Genomic DNA, 24720 nt, shown 5'->3' on the forward strand with positions numbered 1-24720 from the left:
CAAATATGCCCTTCGGGGCCCAGGAGACACCGCAACACAATCGAAGGTGAAATGGCCAAAACACATGGCGCGTTTCTTTTGCAAAATCTGGGCAAATGCAGCACCATGAGGAAGGACTGCTGAGGGTAGGGGTGTACGAAACACTGACAGAAGTGAGAAGCGGTTCTTCGCTGCTACAGTTAGGCGGCCTGTGTTGACAAGGCAGCGAGGGCCCCTCCTGAGCCAAGGTTCTGTCTCCGGAAGGTTTATCTGCTCTCCCTGGAGTACCGTCCTGATTAATGGGAGTGGTCCTCGCCTCAGCCGAGCTCAGCTGATGTCCGTGACTGCCAGTGCAGGAGCCGCATTTACCACAGGGCAGGGCTCAGAGGCTTTCACTCTACTCGTGTTCCGGGGGGTAATTATTTTCAGATTTGAGGCACTAGCGCACAGTTGCTATTTTCCTAGAGGCCTGCCAAACCCAAGACAGTGCGTTTAAATAAAGGTGGAGTGGAGGGAATTATTGGCTTTGACCCCCGTGTGAGAGAAACAGTAATGCACCCTCAAAGGTACAATGCGTGATAATTTACCGTCCCCAAGCGTGTGCGCGATGATGTCCCTAGCTAGCAGTCCCAAGTATGCTTGTCGGACATCAAGGCATCACTCCCGCGTCTCTCATGCTCTTGGAGGGCAGTTGAAAGGGTGTCATCTCTCTCCCCCCCTCCTTCTCCAGAAAGTAAGATGAGCCAAGACACCGGAGACTTATCATCATCTTCGTGGGGATCACTGTGAGTTACTGGATGCTTGATGGTACTGTGCCCTTCCATTTCTAGTGCTGTGCAGTTTCATGATCTTAGGTCATATTGGGGTAAATTTACGATATGTTTCCCTCATCTTCATTGCTTGATTTGGTAATTAGCTGCCTAGGTACGCTGCACTGATTGAATTTTTTCCTTTGGTCTTAAATAAGATTCAATATATTATTTGTGCAACTGTGAGTTGAAAATGAATGTTTTAATGAATCTGTAAAGTTATGTGCAAATTGGCAGATTATGCTGCATATATAGAATGACAATGCGGTAGTAGAACAGTAGTTGCACTGACACTCTGTGTAGAGCAAAAAAACACTTTTTGGTGCAGGCACATTGTCTGAAAACATCATGTAATTATTGGCTCCCAACATGTGGGCAGAGACAAACTCTAATGCTCACTCTAATTGCCTGGTGACCGCCCTACGTTGTCAAGCCTGAGAGACCATTGTGCAAATATTTGTTTACAGGTCGGACTGTCTGTGCTGTGCCCGCTCTCACTGTTTAAAAAAGGTTTGCTTGCCAATGACGTGGAGAGTTTGATTTGGCTGTGTTGCACCGTAGGGTTACTTGCACTCTTTTATAAACGTCCGAAGGTGGAAATTAAATGTCTCTTCCCCGAGTTTATACTGCTATGCAAGTTGCATTCCTAGAACAGGTTTACTATGCGGGTATAGTTTATGTTTCCTCACCTTCATTGCTTGATTTTGCACGCAAGACAGTGTCACCATCACCTAGGCTAAGGTGCGGATTGTGCAGATTGTGTGACCACTAATTACCACCCAGTTTCCCCCCAAAAGGTAAGTTTAGGCCCAGAGTTAGGCTTTGGGAGGGGGAAGCGTCAGGCAGACCTAAAGTTTAGTTTTATTGAACAGGTATTATAACCCTCCGTCCCCCATTAGAACCCGCAATACTCAAGAGCAGACTAGTGAGTCTCAATAGTGAGTCAGTTATTTCATAAGCTGCACTGGTGTTGCACATCGTTCAGTTCCATTGATTAGATGCTGAGCGCATTTCAAATTGGAGTGCTTTTGTGCGAATCTGAGAGTGCCACACAGTGAGAGTTACAGATCTGATGCAGTTAAAAATGTATATTGGAACCATCATTGTTTTATTGAAAGCAAATGTATATTAACCCAGTATTGTAGTTTGTACGAACTTCAAGTTATATTTTTTAATTAGTTAGTTAATTAGTTCCTAGGTTGTTGGCGCTGCAAATGTTTTGAAAAAAGTCCATTATACGATCAATTGTGGGTCGAGTGCATTGCTGTTAGGTCGAGTAGAAAAGTACTCACTCGACTTGCAGGTCAAGTGAGATTTTTTAGATTTGTAGAGCCCTGCTATCCATATAAAATACAGTCTTGTAATATGCTGGCAGACTCTCAGCAGGAGGCACAATAACCCACTGAGCTATCCCTATAAAATACAGTCCTGTAATATGCAGCCGACTCTGTGCAGGAGGCGCATTAACCCACTGAGCTATCCATATAAAATACAGTCCTGTAATATGCTGGCAGACTCTCTGCTGGAGGCGCTTTAACCCACTGAACTATCCATATAAAATATAGTCCTGTAATATGCTGACAGACACTCTGTGCAAGAGGCACATTAACCCACTGAACTATCCATATAAAATACAGTCCTGTAATATGCTGACAGACTCTTTACAGGAGGCGCATTAACCTACTGAGCTACCCATATAAAATACAGTCCTGTAAGATGCTGACAGACTTTCTGCAGGAGGCTCATTAACCCACTGAGCTTTCCGTATAAAATACAGTCCTGTAATATGCAGCAGACTCTCTGCAGGAGGCGCATTAACCCACTGAGCTATCCATATAAAATACAGTCCTGTAATATGCTGGCAGACTCTCTGCAGGAGGCGCATTAACCCACTGAGCTCGCCATATAAAATACAGTCCTGTAATATGCTGGCAGATCCTAGTCAGGAGGCGCATTAACACACTGAACTATCCATATAAAATACAGTCCTGTAATATGCTGACAGACTCCTCACAGGAGGTGCAATAACCTACTGAGCTATCCATATAAAATACAGTCCTGTAATATGCTGACAGACTCTCTGCAGCAGGCACATTAACCCACTGAGATATCCTTATAAAATACAGTCCTGTAATATGTAGCAGACTGTCTGCAGGAGGTGCAATAACCTACTGAGCTATCAATATAAAATACAGTCCTGTAATATGCTGGCAGACTCTAGGCAGGAGGCGCGTTAACCCACTGAACTATCCATATAAAATACAGTCCTGTAATATGCAGCCGACTCTGTGCAGGAGGCGCATTAACCTACTGAGCTACCCATATAAAATACAGTCTGGTAGTATGCTGGCAGACTCTCTGCAGGAGGCGCATTAACCCACTGAGCTATCCATATAAAATACAGTCCTGTAGTATGCTGATAGACTCTCTGCAGGAGGCGCATTAACCCACTGCGCTATCTATATAAAATACCGTCCTGTAGTATGCTGACAGACTCTCTGCAGGAGGCGCATTAACCCACTGCGCTATCCGTATAAAATACAGTCCTGTAATACGCTGACAGACTCTTTGCAGGAGGCACATTAACCCACTGAACTATCCATATAAAATACAGTCTTGTAATATGCTGGCAGACTCTCAGCAGGAGGCACATTAACCAACTGAGCTACCCATATAAAATACAGTCCTGTAATATGCTGGTAGACTCTCTGCAGGAGGTACATTAACCCACTGACTGAGCTAACCATATAAAATACAGTCGTGTAATATGCTGCCAGACTCTCTGCAGGAGGTACATTAACCCACTGAGCTCTCCATATAAAATACAGTCCTGTAATATGATGGCAGACTCTTTGCCGGAGGCGCATTAACCTACTGAGCTATCCATATACAATACAGTCCTGTAATATGCTGACACTGTGGTACTTCCATTGTCGTGGTCCGATCACAGTGCCATTTTATTTGACCTGAAGGATTCAAAAGGCCTTCAACCCAGACCTGAACCCATAAGGAAGATTGCAAAAAGAGCCTGAAAAAATGTAGATTGTTTAGCATTAGAAGGAGCACTGAAGAGAACCATGTGCCCTCTCCCCTCTCGGGTGGACGAGGCTACGTCGGCCTATACAGATTAGATAGACACAGCATGCAATAAAGTAGTTCCGGTTAAACATTGAACCCATAAACGGGCCCAACCCTCAGATTCCTGGTACTCAGATGATTTTTTTAAACCTGAAACAGCCTGTAAAATATTAGAATGGGCATGGAGGAAAGGGTATAAAAGTAAGGATATAGAAATTTATAAGCAAAGTCTCAGAATCTATAAGGAACTATTGCTGGAAACAAAAAAGAAGTTTTTACAGAACAAATTTCTCAAGCTAAGTCCAATTTCAAAGAACTCTTTAAAACGATTACTAAACTTGCCGCACCAGCCCCTAAGAGCTTAAGTAGTCCTGAATTGTGCGAAAAATGTGCTCCTTTTTTCCAACAAAAGGTGGAATGTATTTTTTCTACATTCACTTTAGCCCAAAAAGGTGAAAAAGTGCAGCCACCTAAAATAGAACCTAATAGACCCACCCTACACCAGTTTTAGATAAATTCTTATTGCTAGAAATATAAGAGTCAATCAAACTTTTGAACTCTATTCGATCAGGGTCTTCCATGGACCCATGTCCGGCGTTTGTATTGAAATTAATTCCGGAAGTCAAAGGGTAAGCTCTTACCCCTTTGCTCAACACCATATTCACCACCGGCATATTTCCCAGGGACTGAAAGAAGGCCTCTATACTCCCCCCATTAAAAAAAACAACTCTGGTTCCTAAGGACCCAAGTAGTTATAGGCCAATTTCATGGCTTCCGCTTCTTGCAAAAAATGCTGAAAAAGCTATGAATTCCCAGCTCAGTGTATTTATCCAAATCAATAACCTACTCGACCAATCTCAATACAGGTTTAGAGGTGAACACAGCACGGAGCTGGCTTTAATTAAATCTACAGAGGAACTGAGGGAGGCCTTGGACTGTGGAGGCAAGGCAATACTGATTATGCTAGATTTGTCAGCGGCCTTTGACACGGTCCATCATGAAGTTCCGATGGACCGGCTGTCTGAAGCAGGGGTACAGGTTGATGCTTGGAACCTCCTGTAGTCCTTTCTAGCTGAAAGAACACAAACAGTCGATCTAGACAACAAGTCAAAGCCGTTTCCTGATTCTTGTGGGGTGCCTCACGGCTCATCGTTGAGCCCAACACTTTTTAATATGTACATGATAACTCTGGCATGTTTGATAAGATCCTTTGGCTTCCAACTCACCTCCTATGCAGACGACACTCAAATTGTGCTATATCTTAGAGATGTGGAGGAAAAAGAAACTGGGGCACGTTTTCATGATTGTATGAAAGCCATCTCAGGATTGGATGTCGACCAACTGCTTGAAACTAAATTCAAGCAAAACAGAGGTCATCATATTCAGGAATAACCCACACCTATGGACACCAGAGTCGTGACCAGAAGATTTTGGTATTTGCCCTGCCCCCACCGGGAAAGCAACAAATCTGTGGGTGTTCGTGCATAACAAACTTACGTTTAGTGACCACATAAGCACGGTGGTGTCAGCTTGTTTTCTGATACTCAGAATCATAAGAAAAATAAAGCTTTATCTTCCAGAAGAAAGTCTCAGGACGGTGGCCACGGCACTTGTTATGGCCCGTCTGGATTATTGCAACAGCGTCTGTCTGAACGCCCAAAAACAGCACATTAACAAGCTTCAGATCGTGCAAAACACGGCGGCCAGGTTGTTGACAGGGACACCTAAATATTGTCAAAAAAGAACTAATACAACTACACTGGCTCCCTGTGAAAGAAAGGGTACGCTTTATGGGCCTCTGTATGGCATTTAAAGCCCTCAATGGAATAGGCCCGACCATCTGAGTCAAAGATTCAAATGGTATGTTCCAGGAAGGACTCTTCGGTCCACAGGAGCAGGACAAGTCCTAGTTCCTATATTTAAAAGAGCCCGTTGGGGAGCTAGGAGTTTCATCGCCTGCGCATCTAAGGCCTGGAATGATCTGCCGTTCCATTTGAGCAATTCAGCAGATCTCCTCTCTTTTACAAGCATTAAACAAACATTGGCAAAGCCAGGAGATTGTGCATGGGTGACAGCTATTGGTTTTGTCAATGCTTGTTCAGGGCCTGTGCTCTGAGGACATAGATACAGAATTCACGAATGGCTGATGAACTCTTTCTTGCAAAAGCCTCGAGGAGCCTCGAGGAGCCTCGAGGAGGAGGAGACACAGGGTCTGAGGGGTCAATGCTGAGGGTCGATGACAGGGAGGGGGGAACATGGACGAGACTCCCCCCCAGCCCCCTCCTTAGCCTCCCCCTCCTCACCCCCCCTCTGACTCACCAGGCCTCACAGCGCCTGCAGATGAAGCCTCCGCTTCGAGGCGCCCCCGGGGCTGCAGCTCCACTGTCTGCGAGGGCACTTCTTGGCTGCAGCCACGGAGGACGTCACTTCCGGAGGTCGTGAATGCGGATCTGCGCATGCGCCACCCACTGGCTACGTATTTATGGGGAAGAGAGCTCAGTGCAGGTAGTGAGTGTAGATCTGCGCATGCGCAACGGCGGTTACGCGTTTGTGAAAAGATCGACTGTTAATAACTGCGCATGCGCACACCTTCAGTTACAAGTTGAGAGGGAAACCTCTGTTTAAGGGCCTGCGCATGCGCAGCACGGCCTGTATGACACCTTGAAAGAGGCTCGCCGGGGTCTCCGCATGCGCAGTGCGACCAGTATGACACTCTGACTGCTTCCTGTAGGGGTCTGCGCATGCGCTGAGGGACCTGTGTGTTGTCCTGACAGCTGACCCCTGACCCCATGTTCGCCGCAGTCAGAGCAGGATCCCCGGGTCAGGGGTGAGTGCAGCGTCATCACTGTTTGTGTTTATGGGATTTGACGAGCACCAGTGAGGGCTGAACCAGAGCCAGGCTGAGGGGGGTCACTGGACACCCAGGGGGGTCGGGGGCAGAGGTGAAGGATTCTATGGGCCCCTTGGGGGGGGGGGAGGGGCAGGGGTGAAGGATTCTATGGGGCCCCTTGGGGGGGGGGAGGGGCAGGGGTGAAGGATTCTATGGGGCCCCCTGGGGGGGGCAGAGGTGAAGGATTCTATTGGGCCCCCTGGGGTGGGGGCAGAGGTGAAGGATTCTATGGGGCCCCCTGGGGGGGAGGGGCAGAGGTAAACGATTCTATGGGGCCCCCTGGGGGGGGCAGAGGTGAAGGATTCTATGGGGCCCCCTGGGGGGGGCAGAGGTGAAGGATTCTATGGCCCCCCCTGGGGTGGGGAGGGGCAGGGGGGCAGAGGTGAAGGATTCTATGGGCCCCCGGGGTGGGAGGGGCAGAGGTGAAGGATTCTATTGGGCCCCCTGGGGGGGGCAGAGGTGAAGGATTCTATTGGGCCCCCTTGGGGGGGGCAGAGGTGAAGGATTCTATTGGGCCCCCTGGGGGGAGGGACAGAGGTAAAGGATTCTATGGGGCCCCCTGGGGTGGGGGCAGGGGTAAAGGATTCTATGGGGCCCCCTGGGTGGGGAGGGGCAGGAGGTGATCAGGGAGCAGGTGATCAATCAATCAGAGGTTGGTGAAGCTGATAGAGCGCGCAGGTCACCCGGCTAGTCTTACCATCCTCACCTGGGCCCATACGCATGACTAAGCCTAATAACCACCAGGTGACCTTGGCGTCAACTCTAATCAGTGATTTATGAATTTCGTTTTAGGACCTATACCATTGTCTTACCAATCCTTATCATCGGTACCTAAAGTCCTAAGGGATCAAGGGAGTTAGCAAGAAAATAGGTAGAAAAATAATACTTAATTTACCTTAAATAACCACAAACTCAGGGAAGATTTCAAATCTTTATCTATGAAAATTATTAAATGTCACAGTCCAAATATGCAAGATCAAAGCTCTTTCAATTAGGAAGATAATGATGAAAGCAATAATATGCAAAGATGTTGTGAAACGTAATTTTGCCATTTAAACAAAGGTAGGGAAGAGAAAAGGTATGACAGACGATAACATACCCACATTTATTTATATTTACCTAAAATAGTGTGAAGACCAACCCTGGCAACGGGCTGGGATAAAGGACAGAACCACGAATATACAGGTGCCACCAGGATAAAACAGGTGCAGACCAGAATCAGGTCAGGTAAAGCCAAATTGGATCAGGACAATACCACCATAGGTTAAGACCGACACCCACAGCTAAAGTTGCTCCGCCAGCGTTACAACCCTCTCTACAGCTAACAGTCGAACCCCAATTGGGTCATCAAATCTTCTCCCTTAGAAACACCGAAATTACTATCGATTTTTCTGACAGAGTGCTCGGCCAGCACCTCTGCTCACGATTGCCTATTGAGTGCGTTGGGCAGGGGCGACTGGTGACATTTGAAATTGGTGGGCGTAAATACTGCACTGTGGCGAGCGCGCGCAGCGAGCAAGGCCCAAACACCTATGGGGGATTCAGGGGTTCTCCCACGAGAACATTTTGAAAAAAGAGTGGGCAAATGGTGCATTCTCAAGCACATTTGAGAAAGAGATATCTTGGCCAATACATCTCTGGGAGTAGCCAGAGAAGTCTCTTTGCACTTGCACAGATACATCTCTCTCCCTGCATTCGCATAGGCACAGTCACCCTACACTCATAGACCCATTACTCACCCTTCCCTGACACATCACTAAGCCAGCATTCACCCATCCACATCACTCACTCTGGACTCACACAGGCACACTGCTCAACCTGCACTCACACAGACATCACTCACCCTGGACTCACACAGGCACACTGCTCACCCTGCGCTCACACAGACATCACCGACCCTGCACTGTCACAGACATCACTCACACAGGCACACTGCTGACCCTGCCCTCACACAGACATCACTCACCCAGGACTCACACAGGCACACTGCTCACCCTATACTCACACAGATATCACTCACCCTGGACTCACACAGGCGCACTGCTCACCCTGCACTCACACAGACATCACTCACCCTTCAATGCACTACACTCAATAGGTTTCATGTCTTTCAGCCTGTGTAGGCCCGACATTGCCTGGTGCAGACTCCTGTACATAACACCACATCAGCTGGGGCCTCTGAGCAGCTGGGGGTGCTCAGCACAAACCCAAGAATGCAAGCAGCCCCCCCTACAGACACTGGTGTTGTTAATGTAGGATGTTCGTCACTGCAACAGCCTGCACTGCAAAGGAAAGTGGGTTTAGATGCAGCAGCCAGAATTGAACCATGGGTCAATGCGCCTGCTCGCGCTCTGCCCAAATTTAATTTCGTTCGTTTGCAAGCTTTATTCTCATATCAGACCCGCCACATGCTCTATTGTCAGTGATGCTTTTTATGGGTCTTGGCTGAAATCGCTGCCCCAGGGATTTATTATCCGCTTTCTAGTAATAAGGGATTTGCTGTCTGGCAGGTTTGTACCCAAGAGGAACAAAGAAGTGACGTGAGCTGTTCGTGCCCAGAGGTAGAAGCTCACCCCCGGGAGGTATTTGGGGTTTGTGTCACTATTTCTGTTAGGATCCTTCCTAGCGCTGCCTGAACACGCTCCCAACCCAGACATCTCTTCCACATTAAGGCTTGAGCATTGAATTCTGCCATAAATACAGTCTGCCTCACAGGGGACCGGCGCCAGAACACCAGTACGAGCGAGCGATTATAGAGTCCACGCGCTGCAGCTACCAGTGCACACATAATGCACAGCGAGTGAAGCGCATTGTCCCTCGGTTAAAGGGCTGGCCAGTAATCTGAATGTGCACTCACTGCCAGCGGTAGTGCAGTAATAAACGAATACGTGCAGTCCGGTGACAGCAGTCGACGCCTACTGCTTTATGAGTAGAGTACACGCGCTGCCCAGTAACTAAAGTGTGCCCCCAAGACCGAGTGCAAGGGGTACAGAGGAATTATCAATGATTGTAGTGTGCGTGCATTGCTCCGTGAGTGTAGCATTCACTCACTGCCCAGTGCTAATTTATTCACAGTTAATTAAAACCATTCAAACAGTACTCGCGAGGAGGGGTGGCGGGGGGGGTTGCGGGGGGAGGGATGCCTCTCACGACTTCTTAACAACCCTGAAGAGTCACGGGTTAACACCCTGCTTGACGAAACACGTGTCGGCTGGTCTCATGTTCCTAATATATGCATTCCAATAAAACGACACAAAAAGAACACATCTATGTGACTCCATCCTTATCATTTATGGGTGATCATTCATATCACACTGACTTGTTGTGTGCATCGGACTTTGCTTATAATTAACCACAGGGAAGGATTTCCCCCTCCCCTGTTTTTCAGAGTTTAGGGTTCTCTCTGATCCAGTTGCACCAACCATAAGCTAACATTTCTCTTGACCCAACCACTACCTGTTGTGCGCCAATACATTTCTGAATACTCACAAACCCCTCGCAGAACTTTAACAATGTTATAATATAACTTCCTTTTGAGAGTTTAGCAGGTCATCTTCCCAGGCGCATCTCAGTCAAGACTGTCCCTGGCACTCCTTCAATGCCATGACTTGGGCTTTCTTGGTTTCTTCTGCGCATGTCCAAAATGGGTACAGTGGGATTTCATGACGGCCCGAAATGTGATACATGTAAAAATAGAAAACAAACAGTTTTAGAACAAAGAATAAATGAATGTTCTGTAGACCACTTATCTCTACTCTATTCCCATTACATAATTTTAACTATAGCGTTAGGGGTTAAGCAGAATGAACAATTTAGTGAAAGCAGCAAAGCAAGCATTATCAGGTTATGACATAGAGAACCCATTTTAAGTTCTAGTGCGCAGAAGCAAAGTTTTCCCCTCAAGCGAAAGGTACATCATGTCACATGAGTATGACTGACGCATGCGCAGAACAGATCCTGCGTTGTGGCACCCATAATAATGCAAAAGGATTACGGTTAGTAAAAGCACATAGGCAAGCTTCCCCTAGATACTAAAAATGTCACGTGGTGGAATATTAATAAGACAAAACATGTAGTTTAGTAGGTTTACAAGTTATTTAGAGAGGGCTGAGTCCGAGCAAGTTGCTTTTCATGCGCAACCTTGCTCCATCAAAGCGCAGCTACTCCACCACAAGGGTCTCAAGGTGCTGGGGGAGGGGGGATGGCTCCGCTGAGTGCTGGGGTCATCCAAAGACCCAGGTTTTGAGGTCCTTGCTGAACAGAAGCAGTGTAGGGATGGGCCGGAGGTGAAGTGGGAAGGTGTTCCAGGTCTTGGCTGTGAGGTAGGAGAAGGCCTTTCCTCCAGTCCTGGTTTTGTAGATGCGTGGGACGGTGGCCAGAGAGAGGTCAGGTGATCGGAAGTGTCTCTTGGGTGCGTGGAAAACGAGGCGGTTGTTTAAGTATGATTGTCCGAAGTTCTGGAGGGTCTTGTATGGGTGGGGGAGGAGCTTGAAGGTTATTCTTCATTGAATGGGGAGCCAGTGGCGATCTCGGAGGTGTTGGGTGATGTGGTTGCGACAGGTGATGTCTAGGATCAGTCTGACTGTGGCGTTCTGGGCGTTCTGCATTTAACAGAGTCGTTTCTTGTAGATTCTGTCATAGAGAGCATTGCCGTAGTCCAGTCTGCTACTGATGAGGGCGCGCATGACCCTTTTTCTGGATTCGGATGGGATCTATCTGAAAGCTTTTCAGAGTATACGAAGGGTGTTGAAGCAGGCGGAAGATACGATGTTAATCTGGCCTTAGATTGTGAGCGATGAGTTTAGCATTTTGCCTAGCTTTCGTGCATAGTGCTACGCAAATAAATGATGGTCGGAATGCTGAATAAATCATACATTCACCCCCAGTCAAGAGATCTGGGTTAAATCCATTGTTCTTTTGCTCGCCATGCTACCCCAGTTTAGACCCAATCATATGCAAATCAGTCTTGACCCTGTGCCTCATTGGAACAGTCCAGACCGACCTGCCAAGCCAGGTCCTACCTGGACCGGAAACAAGCATCCTGGGACCTGTTCTGGGTATTACCCTTTATCAGCCAGGCTAGCTTGAATCCAGTGGCACAGTGAGAAAGGGATCCATGTCTGGGCATACCCATCACACTTAGGGTGAAAAGTGCTATGCAAACAAATGATGGGTGGAATGCTGAATAAATCATACATTCACCCCAGTCAAGAGATCTGGGTTAAATCCATCATTCTTTTGCTCACCATGCCACCCCAGTTTAGACCCAACCAGGGAGGACCTGGCTTGGCAGTTAGGTCTGGACTGTTCCCATGAGGCACTGGGTCAAGACTGATTTGCATTTCTTTTCCACTAGGTGGCGAACCCCCACATACACAGCCGTCAATTTAGTTACACCATTAATCACTGGGATTTTGCAGTGCTTGAATATCTGTGCCTTTCGTTTTATATACCATTGCAGAGTCTTATATCTGACTTTTTAGGTCGAGGCTACTGTCGCACTGCGAAGCAGTGGGCGGAGCCGAAGATTTAATTTTGTTTAGTATGGGGGCTTGAACCCGCCCCTCTTCTCCATTGGCTGGCCTCGTAAATGCTGGCCAGCCATTGGAGAAGAGGCAGATGTAGACATAGACTGTGGTGTCGACGTTTCGGTCTCACACGTTTAATCCAAAGACCATCATCAGGACGATAAACTTTTAAATGCAGTATGAATGACCCTCATAGTAAAAATGGAGAAAGCACAGAGGATATTTTGAAAGTACAGTTCGACTTGTACCCTTAGGGATTCCACAATTTATCCCTTGGTTTATGATCCACGTATTGATCCAGATATGTAACTTAGTTCTTGATTAACGGTCCAACTGTGTTATGGAAGTAACAGACGCTCCGGCTCGTCAGAAATCAGGTCAAAGGCGAACCTTTGACCTGATTTCTGACGAGCCGGAGCGTCTGTTACTTCCATAACACAGTTGGACCTTTAATCAAGAACTAAGTTACATATCTGGATCAATACGTGGATCATAAACCAAGGGATAAATTGTGGAATCCCTAAGGGTACAAGTCGAACTGTACTTTCAAAATATCCTCTGTGCTTTCTCCATTTTTACTATGAGGGTCATTCATACTGCATTTAAAAGTTTATCGTCCTGATGATGGTCTTTGGATTAAACTTGTGAGACCGAAACGTCGACACCACAGTCTATGTCTACATCTGCATCTGACTTTCTGTTTATTTCTAAAAGAAGTCATTCTCTTTTTCATTTACAGACTAGACTTTCTCTTATGTATTGATGGATTGATTTTATCGTTTCCTTATACTTAAGATTTTTGTGCATTATTTCTTAACATGAACCCTTTCATAATTTGAATCTGATTTGAAGAGATAAATAACAAGTTTCTTACAAATAATTTCCTGTGTTGCTTCTTATTACTTTTCTAACTTCATTTGTTGAATAGACCTACCATTTCTTCTGGTGAATTTTTCAAGGCTAGTGTGGTAGCCTGTGTAAGGTCTCAAGTAAAAAATTAATTGTCACAACAGTGGCTGATTGTTTCGGTCTAAAAGTCTTAAGTAATATAGACTGTATCATATCATTGTAACAAATTTTTTTTTTTTTTAAATCCCTTGCTGGAACTTTTCTTTAAACATATATTGCTTGCCCGATCCCGCAAGGGTTTATTGGGTTACCCACTCCTCTAAATCAATTGGAGAAGAGGGGCGTCACTCGGTTCTAGCTCCGGCTTGAGCAGATTCGGGGGCGTGTTTTTAAAAATGTTTTAATCAGTGACGTCATCTGTCACTCAGCAAAAAAACACCCCCCCGAATTGCGAAAATGGTGGCGCTTTTGTTCTGCCATTTCCCCCCGACCGCCGGCGGAAGAAGTCGTCCTCAGGGGAGTGCTTGCTGTCCTGCCCCTCCTTGTTGCTTGTTTTAACTTTAAACGCAAGGCGCGGGTGCGGCCAGTGCTTGTTTTCAATCAATGCACTTTTGAGGGAAGCGCGAGTTTACTGCCCCGTGATAAAATGAAATGAAGGGCGCCACTTTGTACAATTCAATCACGCTCGGAGGTTTACTCTCCTCCTTGCAGTCATGTTACTAAGTACAGTTCCCATTATTGGAGATTATTTCTTGTCGAGAAATGCGTTTGAGGTCTTTCTCCTTCAAATCTGACTGCGTCGCTTCAATCATTCCCTTCAGGGGCCCAGCAGGTACTCGCTGCTGAACACCTACGTCCTACGTTGGTTTTCTTTCAGCCTTGGGATTTCTAGCTTAACTAAAAATTCAGTAAGTGCTCTTATATCCCTTTGATGTTGGGTACCATATATTGCTTTATAATGCTTAAAAGATTACTTCTGAATTTCTTCAGGGTCTTTGATACTTGTCTTTGTCTCTGGATCTATTATTGATATTATCTTATTTTTCTCTGGGCGATCTCTTGTCTGCCAAGCCAGTTGCTTACCCCCATACTCGCTCTTTTCAAATACCTTTTGTAAATATATGTTTTTAGTTGTGTATCCTTGTTCATCATAATACTCTTGCATGCATATTCTGGCTTTCCGAAGTAAGCATTTGTTAGCTTTTGTTGCTGAGCATTGTACTTTTAAACATGCCTGATTTAGTTCTGTTTCAAGCTCGGCCCTTAATATCGACTTTTTCCTCTTCTTTACAATCTCTTTCGATGTAATATATCCACATATCATGGCCTTATAAGCCTCCCATACAATTTCAATATTAGTTAAGTTATTATTTATTTTAAAATAATTAACTGTCTATATCTCCATATCTTTGCACCATTCCTGATCTTCGAGATTCACTTTGTTAAATGTCCAACTTACATCATCAGTCTTTTTACCTTAATTCCTGCTTCCTCCATTTTTACTAAGGCATGATCTGACAAAGCATTTCACACATGAGAGTATGTTTTTAGCTGCGATTTTGTGTAGAGAGTCTGGCTGCTGACATATGCCTGCCTGAGTAACATGAGTATTCCCGTTTATACGGGAACTTTTCCCTCCATAAACCTAGCCCTTGCTTACCTTCTGAAATGGCTACTGCCATTGTGGGTTTAATTTGTCTATGTTTCCCTGTGAATGAATCCACCTCCAGCTATCGAAGAAAAGGAAACCCCCCCCTACAATAAAAAAACCTGGGATATTAGGTAGGACCTCATCTAAATCTATAATTGGGGTTGGAATACCAGTTATTGGGGCGTATATTGTAGCCATCATAATTATTATTATTATTATTAGTGTGTTTTGTAAAGCGCACAGCGGCCCCAACGGGGCATCCCGGCGCTGGGAGACTCTGAGAACTAGAGGGACAGGTCGGAGGTACCAAACTAGGAGGAAAAAAGAAGGGTTTTAAGGGATTTATGAAATACTGGTTCTGTCTGGCATGTGCGAAGAGCTAACGGAAGCTTATTCCAGTGCTTGGTAGCACAGACCTCAAAGGTTTTTCCACCAGCACGGGAACGCTTAAATCGGGGAGTTTCAAGGAAAAATAAGGAGTTGGAGCGTAGTGCCCTGGATTTGGCATAAGGGCGAAGAGTATTTTTCAGATGGGCCGACCCATTGCCTTTAGATGCACGAAATGCCAGAGTCATTGCTTTAAATACGCATCTTTTCGCAATGGGTAGCCAATGCAGTTTACGGAGGTGAGGGGAGATATGATGTCTGGCAGGAATTCTCTCCACCAGCCGGGCGGCGGCGTTTTGAACCGTCTGCAATTTGTAACACAGGCCTGCTGTGATACCAAGATAAAGGGCATTGGCATAATCAAGATGGGATATGATTAATGCCTGGATCACAGTCTTGCGGCATTCCTCCGGCAGATAGTTAATAAGCCGTTTGATTGTTCTGATTTTGGCAAAGCATGAGGCTGCGACTGTTTGTACCTGGGTATCGAAGCTGAGATGGGTATCCCAGCGTACTCCTAGGTTTTTCACCGAGTTTTTAGGCGTGGGGGCCTGGCACAAGTCTTCAGGCCACCACAGGCTGTCATCCAAGGGGGAAGGAGAGTTGAAAAACAGAATCTCCGTTTTTCCTGCGTTGAGATGGAGGGAATTAGCATCCATCCAGTTGGAAATGTCTCTTAGGCAGGATTTCAGCGGGTCAAAAGCAGATGCAGAAGGGGTATCGAACGTGAAAAGTAGCTGGATGTCATCAGCATAAGATGTAGATTTGATCCCAGTCTGGGAGATCAGCTTAGCCAAAGGGGTGAAATAAACATTAAACAAAAGCGGGCTAAGGGAAGAACCCTGTGGGACTCCCCATTTAAGTGGCCTGGCAGAGGAAGTGAAGGGAGGGGTAAAGACTTGCTGGGTGCGATTAGACAGGTACGATGACAGCCACTTCAGAACAGAGCCGCCTAGCCCTAATCCTTTTGTTATTAAGAAATCCACTAAAATATAAGCCCATCTGCTTTCCGTATCTGTTTGGGAAAAGTAACTTGTAGGGGGAAATGCTTTCTCACATACAGTGACACCCCCTGTTCTGTTGCATTTGCACATGATAAACACTTGATATCCGGCCCATTGCGTGAACATTTTGAAATCTGGTTCCTTTTTCTCAATCTAGTGTGTTTCCTGAATCAATACTGCATCCGGGGAGGGTCCTCTTAGCCATAAATCTATTGTACTAGCCTTAAATTTGTTATTTAACCCACTAGCACTCAGCATCACAATCTAATTATTTCTCTAAATTGCACTGTCATTTCATATTATTGATTACATATCTGAGTTCCTGCTGGACATGCTCCATAGGGTCCAATCTGCAGCTGCTAAGCTGGCTCTGGGGCTTCCGAGAAGATCTCATGGACCGTCCGCCTTGGCAAAATTGCACTGGCTTCCTATAAGACAGAGGATTCAGTTTAAGGCCCTCTGTATTGTCTTTAGGGCTCTCCATGGCACTGACCCTGCCCCTTACAATCTAAATTCGCCTGGTACACTCCAACCAGACAGCTTCGATCCTCTGATGCCAAACTGGTAGTTGTACCCAGATTCAGGAAAATCAGAGCCGGAGGTAGATCCTTCGACGTGGCAGCTGCCAAACTCTGGAACACTCTCCCTATCGAGATTAGGCACCTCAATGAACTCCTCCCGTTTAGAAAAAGGATTAAAACTTGGTTATTCCCCTGTTAGCCCGCCTGTAAGCTCTCACTCCCTGTGTTTCTCTACTACCGTCTCCTCTGATCTTTCAGCGCCAGGATGCCTGCAATGGTGACAATCGCGCTTTACAAATTCTCAAAATAAATAAAAGGTTAGTCAAAGTATTGTTGCCTTAGACAATAGCACACTGTGCAAATCATAATAACCAAAATAACCATAATATTTCCTCCCTTAACCCTGTGCCCATTTACTTTCTGTGTAGGCTCCCCGCATCTACCATTCTTCATCATGTCATATTTACTCATAGTACAGGATATTCCTTCAGATTGTTTAATAAAGTGCTGCGTATGACTTGAAAGTGTGTCATGCTTATGTGCTGTAACAGACTTGGTATTCACTTGTCTAATCACCTCGTAAGACATCTTGTCGTGTAGTTCCTAGGAATCCCCCAGGACCTGCGTCTTTTGGACGACCTAAACTGAGGGCTTAGTGTCCCTACCGCTTCCGAAACCCCCACAGGATATGTCAGCCGTTAGACCAGCTAGCTCTACAGTGCCACTGCCAACCGCCTCTATTCTACAGTGGTGCAGGTAGGTTCTGGCAACCACTGAACATGACAACCCTGATTCTTCAGGGATCGTGGCAAACTGATCTACTGCACTGACCTACACAAATGACTTCTTACTAAATTCAGTATTGTAGATACTTTTAGAGCAGCCTACTTTTCTGGGATATGTGTATTTATTTTGTTATGTTTCAGCATAAATGTGCTTTCATGTAGAATCTGAGGCTTAAAACTAAGAACTAAGTAAGTCTCTGTGGATGAACCCAGTGCCAGTCAGCGATGACTGGCCTAGGACAAACCGTAAGCACCATGAGCTCAAAATATTAACAAGGTATTGAGTTGCACACTGGTTCTGGCAAGACTGTCCTAGCCATTTCCAATGCATGATGCTACATGTAAGCAAACACATCTTTTACTCACTGTAGAGTGCTTTCTTGCATGACAAGTTTTAGCCGAGGGCTTGGCCAACTTTGATATGTTTCATACTTTGTTTTCTTCAGAAGGGCAGGTCTTGGTGAGGTGTTGGTCATGCGCTGCAGTGGGCATGTATTGTACTAGTGATTGACCCCCTTTGGTCAGAAGTGGTCCTGGGCAAAAGTAATACAAGTGAATAGTATTGTTCCGTGGCATACCCACAGCATGGGGAATCTCATATACACTATGTTTATCCTACAATGTCCGTGCACAAAGCAAACAATAATTAATGCAAAAGTCTGTAAAACAGGCTTCTCCAACTAGTAGCTTGTGAGCTACTGGAAGCTCTCCAACAAGATAGAAGTAGCTCTCTTATGTGCATCCCAGCCTACTAAATTGGAACATTTTGCCTTGTTGAATTGATATCTACAGACCAAATGTGTGTATTTAAGACAAAAAAGTGTGTGTTTTTAGAACTCATAAGTTAATGTTTGGGGACAAAAATGTCTGAATGTCCAAAATATATGTAAAGCTACTATCTGAGTGATAAATCATACAGTATTACTGATATTACTACCTTGGTGCTAGGGGCAGGGGCAGCTATGGATGTCATATTAACCTTATGGAGGAATTCCAATCTGAAAAGGCTTTTTTACTTTCCTGCTGGCAGTCCTGCCGAATGTACTGAAGTGATCACTGTGAGTAATCTAGCATGGGGTGGCCACTAATGTGATCTTGCCTGATGTGGTCACTATTATAGCACAAGGTTGGCGGTCTCTGCTCTAATTAGCCTACGCCAGATGCTAGCGCGCGCGCTGGCGCCTCTGACACCTGTGTGCTGTGCGCTCGGCCCGGGCCACAGCAGACTTCACTTGGCAGCAGGCTCAGTATGTAACAGTTAAAGATCCGAGGTGCTCTGCTCCCTGTGCCACAATGTTACATTTGATCTGCCCTGCCGTGCTGCCGCAGATAAGTTATGTGTGTCAACTTGGCCGTGGCGCTGTGTGGGGACCCAACGTCAAGTCCTACTGACAGGGTGCGCGCCAGGAGTTACATTTTGTAATGAAATTGAAGGTGAAGGCTGGCTGCTCAATGGTTAGCGGGCAGCACCGGAATCATGGGGCTCGGCTGCCTTGCCACACTGCTGATCACACCTGCTCCACGGCCGGGACACCTGCTCTGTGGGACAGAATTATTTTATGGCTCCCGGCGAATACTTAACAATGGATAAAAACGCACGGGTGTAAGTAATATCCCATACTTTCATGGTAGCTGAGAATGCATGACATCGGTGGGTGCAACTGAACGGAACAAGAATAGAGCTCCCAGAGTGCACCGTTTCATTACATGAATCCCCAGAACTGATAATGTGAAGCCCCGATACCTTGGCAGGCCAAGCACCCGGCCACCCTATCCCTACAGGTAGGTGCTACATTCATCCAGGTGTCACCAGCTCACAAGTGAAATGGCAGAGACAGTGAAATCTGCCCATGTTTCCAATGGTGGATTCATTGACTGGATGACTGCTCCACATGGTGTGAAGTGGCTGCCTGCAGTCAGTTTAACGCCCTTCCCTTGCAGTCCTGCCAAGTACCACGCATCGGGCTTAGCATTTACATCGGGGCTACATTCACCTGACATGGCGTCAAGTGACTGCAACAATATACATTGTGTCAATTTACCGGGCGTGGAGACAGGAAGTAGTCACTCGTGAGGTGGGCCACGGCGCAAAAGAGGGGCAGTTATGTTTCTTTGGTTTGCTTGCATGCACTGCTCACATTGCTGCCTGTGCCGCCCGTTAATTGGTGCCTGTAGCGACTGGACCGAATGGACATCCCACAGTCTTCATCACAGAGAGACTGCACAGACAATCTTCATTGCAAAGAGACTGCTGGAGACTCGTCGTAGCCGTGGCCCGCTCAGGTCTGAATTACTTTTTGGAAATTGCATTTAAATGTTGAGCCTGACTGAGCCTGTAGCTCTGCTCACTGGCTGCTCTCGTCAGACTGGTGCCACGGAGGGCGGAGCTGTGCCATTTAAATGGCAGTGGATGCTTGAAAATATAATTTATTTTACAGCCCTGACTGAGCCTGTATAGCTCGCTGCTCTTGGTCTCCTAAGGCTCGTAAAGAAATCTAAAATGTAATGATTTAAAACAGAAAACCCAAATGTAAGCCATTATCGATATAATTTACATCTAGTTTTCCAGGGGGGGTACAGCAGAAAGAGTCACACTGGAACCGACATGTTCAAGCCCTGGTATGATCATGTGAGGTGTAGCCCGGTGGGTGGTGCTGCCTTGTTCTGCCCCAGGTCTCGGTTGCTAGCACGTCTTTCTCACTTTCTCATATAATTCATGCTCAGCTGTGTTTGGATGGGGGCCTCGCTTCTACTAGGCTGTCACTTATTTATTTATGAGCTTATAAAGCGCACTTATGCCCAAAGGTGTCCTAGCGCTGCCTACTGACTCCTGAACAAGACGGGGAGACTTCTCCATAAAGAACCAAGTTTTTTTTAAGCCCCTTTCGAAATGAAAGTAGCTCTGAGGCATTTCTGAGATGCCCCGGCAGATTGTTCCAGGCTTTTGCAGCACAGAAGGAGAAGCTTTTTCCTCCCCATCTGGCCTTTTTTACTCGTGGCACCGCGACTAATCTGCCTTCAGCTGATCGAAGCACTCTGCCCGGCACATACCACTTTATACAACTGCTCAAAAACTCTGGACCAATGCCCTTCAGCGCTTTAAAGACTGTGCACATAGCTTTAAACTGAGCACGTTTGGATACCGGCAACCAATGTAGTTGCCTAAGACCATCACGTACTGATACATATCTAGGGATCCCTAGCAGAAGTCTTGCTGCCGCGTTTTGAACCAACTGTAGTCTGTATTCATGCTTCTTTCTCAAATTCAGGTACAGGCTGTTACAGTAGTCCAAGCGTGACAGTGTGAGGGCAGTAACTGCCGTCCTGAATCCCTCAGCTGGAAGGAAGCATTCTGGTGCCGGTTGAACAGAGGGACGCGACTCTTCCCCCTCATTACAGATAAAACGTGAGGGGAGCCCGGCCGCGCTGGTTGGGAGTAGCGCAAGCACCGCGCTGGTGACTAGAGGCATCCTTTTTAAAGAGAGAGACTGGTTGATTTAATAACTGCTCTTATCCTTGTCGGAGAACTGCTTTTAATCTTTGATGTAGTGTTTTTATGATAAACTGTGTGTGCTTTGCTCAATTTTGCACATCCCCCTTCCACTTACCCTGATTTCCGTCGGTCCCCGGTCAGTCACGGCTGCTGGTACCGGTTGAACAGAGGGACGTGACTCCTCCCCCTCTCTCGCCTCACTTCCGGGTCCCTCCTCCCATAATTGGGAGATTGGGGCACGGCCGCGCCGATGGCGCGCCAAAGGCAAGCCCGTCTGCGCCCAACCGCGACCGGTCCGCGACCAGCGCCAGCCATACTGCCGGTGAGTGCAGGGATATTAAGAGGGTCTTTTGGACTAGGTCTGAACTATTGGCGATGAACACAGCTAAGCTATGTGAGGCGTCCAGGACTAACTTGTTTAACGCTGAATTACCGCGGGTGTGCTTGAATTGTGGCAAGGCACTATGTGATGTCTCTATGACAGTCAACCCAAACTTAAAATCAAAAACTAAATCTACAGATGGCTCCTCGGAGACAATATCCAGGGCTGGCCTATTGAATTGCAGATCCCTCCCAAGGCACGCTGGCGGATTCAGAGTGGGACGCCCTATTTCTCACAGAAACGTGGTTGAATGAAGACAACCTGGCCGCTATTGCCCTGGCTGTTCTGTTTGGCTTTAAAATGAGTTTCTCGAACAGAGAGGATGACAGAAGGGGCGGAGGGGTGGCTCTCATTTTTAAGGAAAAATACACGTTAACGTCCTCTACACCCACCTCTATAACAGGTGTTGAGGGGTTATACTTCTGCTTGCAAATCAACCCACAATTATCGTTAGCCGGGCTGATTGTTTATAGACCCCCGGACTGCACTTCAGTCAGTACATGCGAACTCATGGACCTTATTGTCCAGAGTTCTCTAGCTCACCCCCACTACATAGTAGTTGGTGATTTCAATGTCCCAGGCTGTTCAACTAATGACAACTTTGAAAGCAGCCAATCTAACACAAATTATTACTGGACCCACGCACAGGGCAGGTCACACGTTGGATTTGATTTTCTCCAATATTCAGGATACGACTGCTAAAACCCCACAGCCACTGCTCTGGTCTGATCACTTTCTGATCTCCTTCTCAATTACACTGCCTTCTTGCAACCAGGCTAATGGCAGACGCTCCTTTGTGCACAGGCAATGGAAGAACTTATCAGCAGACACCCTAGGCCCTGCCTTGGCAATTGATCCTCCAGCTCTGACCACAGATGCAAATACAGACGCGGCGGCGATGAATCTCTGGATAGGTAAAACGGTGGAGGCCATCGCTCCAGCTAAACTCTCCATGTCACGTAGAGAATCACCTTCCGCCCCCTGGTTCTCAACAGAGTTGATGGCAGAAAAGAGCCACTGCAAGAGACTGGAGCACGTTTGGCGGGTAAATTATTGTGAATCAGCTAAGATTTGCTATAAGAAAGCCCTCTGTGAACTTCATGAATCTATAAAACAGGCCAAAAAACTCTTCATTGCTACTTCCATCCAGCAAGCTGAGCAATCGAGCAAAGAAGTCTTTAAGATTGTCCAATCCTTTTTTAAACCGAGAGTCATTGAGACATAAGTCACCCCGTCTGAGAGACTCTGAGAAGACATCTCGGACGTCTTCGACAATAACATTTTGAAAGTTTATGATTCCTTCACTAATCCTGGCCCCACAGTAATGGCGGACTCTGTTGATGACAGCACACCCTCCCTGACCCTAGTTCAATTCCACTCTATCTCTTTTTCTGAGGCACTGGAGGAAATAAAAAAATGTAAGTCAGGGGCTCCGGATGATCCCTGCCCTCCCAAGCAGTGGCATATGATGTCAGGTTCAATTGTTACCACACTCCTACACATTTGGAACATGTCCATTGCGTCAGGGGTGTTTCCCGAGTGTTGGAAACACGCCAGACTTCTCCCCCTGAAGAAAAAACCCAATGGTGCCCCTGAGGACCTTAGCAATCTCCACCCGATCTCCTTACTAGCAGCCCCAGGGAAAATGCTTGAAAAACTTATACAATGAAATGAAATGAAAGGAAAAAAAGTACTTGATTAAGCGCACTGTGGCCAAGCGGCTTCCTGGCGCTGGGGACTAGACCAGACTCACAGAGGGGACCCAGGGAGACTAGCAGGGAAACGCCTGGGAGAACAAGAAAGTTTTGAGAGCTTTACGGAAATGGGTATAGATGGGGATAGAACGAATTGAAAGAGGGAGACTGTTCCAGAACCGGGGGGCCAGAACCGAAAATCGGGTGCCCCCTGTTCTGGATTTGCGGAAGCGGGGGACATGCAGAAGGGAGAGAGAAGAGGAACGGAGAGTGCGGCTGGGGGCGTGAGGAGTGATGAGAGATCTGATAAAGAGAGGAGCTGAGCGGGTGTGCGCCCGAAAGGCCAAACAGGCCAATTTGAAAAAAGATCTAAGGCGCACAGGGAGCCAATGAAGGGACTTGAGTGAAGGGGTAATGTGGGAAGATTTGGGGAGACGGAGAATGAGGCGGGCTGCCTGATTTTGAATGGCCTGAAGGCGGCGGGTTTCATAAGCGGGTATGCCCACGTTCAGGCCATTCCCATAGTCAAGGCGGGAGGTGATAAGAGCCATGACAATGGTTTTGAGGGCGTCCGCAGAGAAAAACCGGGAAATCTTACGGATGAGCCGGAGGGACAAAAAACAAGAGGACACGACGGAGCTAATTTGGGCATGCATGGACAGGTCATGACTGACCTTGATGCCCAGAGTCCGAACAGAGGAAACCGGTGAAGGGGGGGAACCGAAGGAAGGGGGCCAGTGAACCGAGGACCAAGGGTTTGAAGGACCACCCGTGAGGACAAGCTCCGTCTTTTCCGGATTGAGCTTCAAGTGATTGATGCTCATCCACTCGGATATGAAAACTAAGGTGGAACAGAACTTAGGGAGGGAATCAGAAGGGGAGGAGAGATCGAAGACGAGCTGGAGGTCATCCGTGTAGTTATACACAGAGACCCCCAGCTCGAGAAGAGAGCTGATAAGAGGGTGGATATAAAGATTGAAAAGAAGTGGGGAAAGGGAAGAGCCTTGGGGGACCCCACAGGTAGTCAAGCGAGGGGGAGCGGAGAAACCTGAGAGGTGGACCGCTTGGGACCTACCTTGAAGAAAGGACGCAAATCAAGAAAAGGCGGCGCCCCGGATGCCCAATGCGCTGACACGGTCGAGAAGGATGGAATGGTCGACCGTGTCAAACGCAGCGGACAAATCGAGGAGGACCAGAGCTTGGGGGAGGTTGATGTCAGCTTTCCCCTTGAGTTCGTCCAGGACCGCGAGGACCACTGTCTCCGTGGAGTGGCCTGGGCGAAAACCCGCCTGATGGGAGGCAAGGAGGTGGTTCTCCTCGATGTAGGTGGACAGACAAGATGTGACGTAGCTTTCAAGGATCTTGCCCAGATAAGGGAGAAGAGAGATAGGCCTAAAATTGAAAAGAAGTTAGGGATCCAGACCAGTTTTTTTAAGAATGGGAAGAACTATAGCAGATTTGAAAGATGAAGGGACAGAACCCAGGGCCAGAGAATCGTTAAGAAGGGCGAGAGGAGGGGCGGGGCAGCTAGTGAAGAGAGTTCTAAGAATCCGTGCAGGAGCACAGTCCGCAGGAGAACCAGACTTGACCTTTACAAGCAGGTTAAGGAATAGCTCCAGAGAGATAGGTGGAAAATGATCCAGAAAGGAGGAGGGCAAGGGGAGGGAGCA

The 24720-nt window shown here is 47.0% G+C and overlaps 1 protein-coding gene and 1 pseudogene across 1 annotated transcript in view; both read right to left on the minus strand.

Annotated features, from left to right (window-relative positions):
• LOC144763050 (uncharacterized) overlaps positions 1-6282 on the minus strand; it is a 324683-nt gene extending 318401 nt beyond the window's left edge. The window contains exon 1 of the mRNA XM_078648359.1: positions 6186-6282. The gene's annotated coding sequence lies outside the window, so the exon portion shown is untranslated. The remainder of the gene's footprint in view (positions 1-6185) is intronic.
• Positions 1-24720, minus strand: part of LOC144763051 (uncharacterized) — a 115842-nt pseudogene that overhangs the window by 17393 nt on the left and 73729 nt on the right.

Source organism: Lissotriton helveticus, chromosome 6 (genome assembly GCF_964261635.1).
Source record: "Lissotriton helveticus chromosome 6, aLisHel1.1, whole genome shotgun sequence".
Classification (NCBI taxonomy): domain Eukaryota; kingdom Metazoa; phylum Chordata; class Amphibia; order Caudata; family Salamandridae; genus Lissotriton; species Lissotriton helveticus.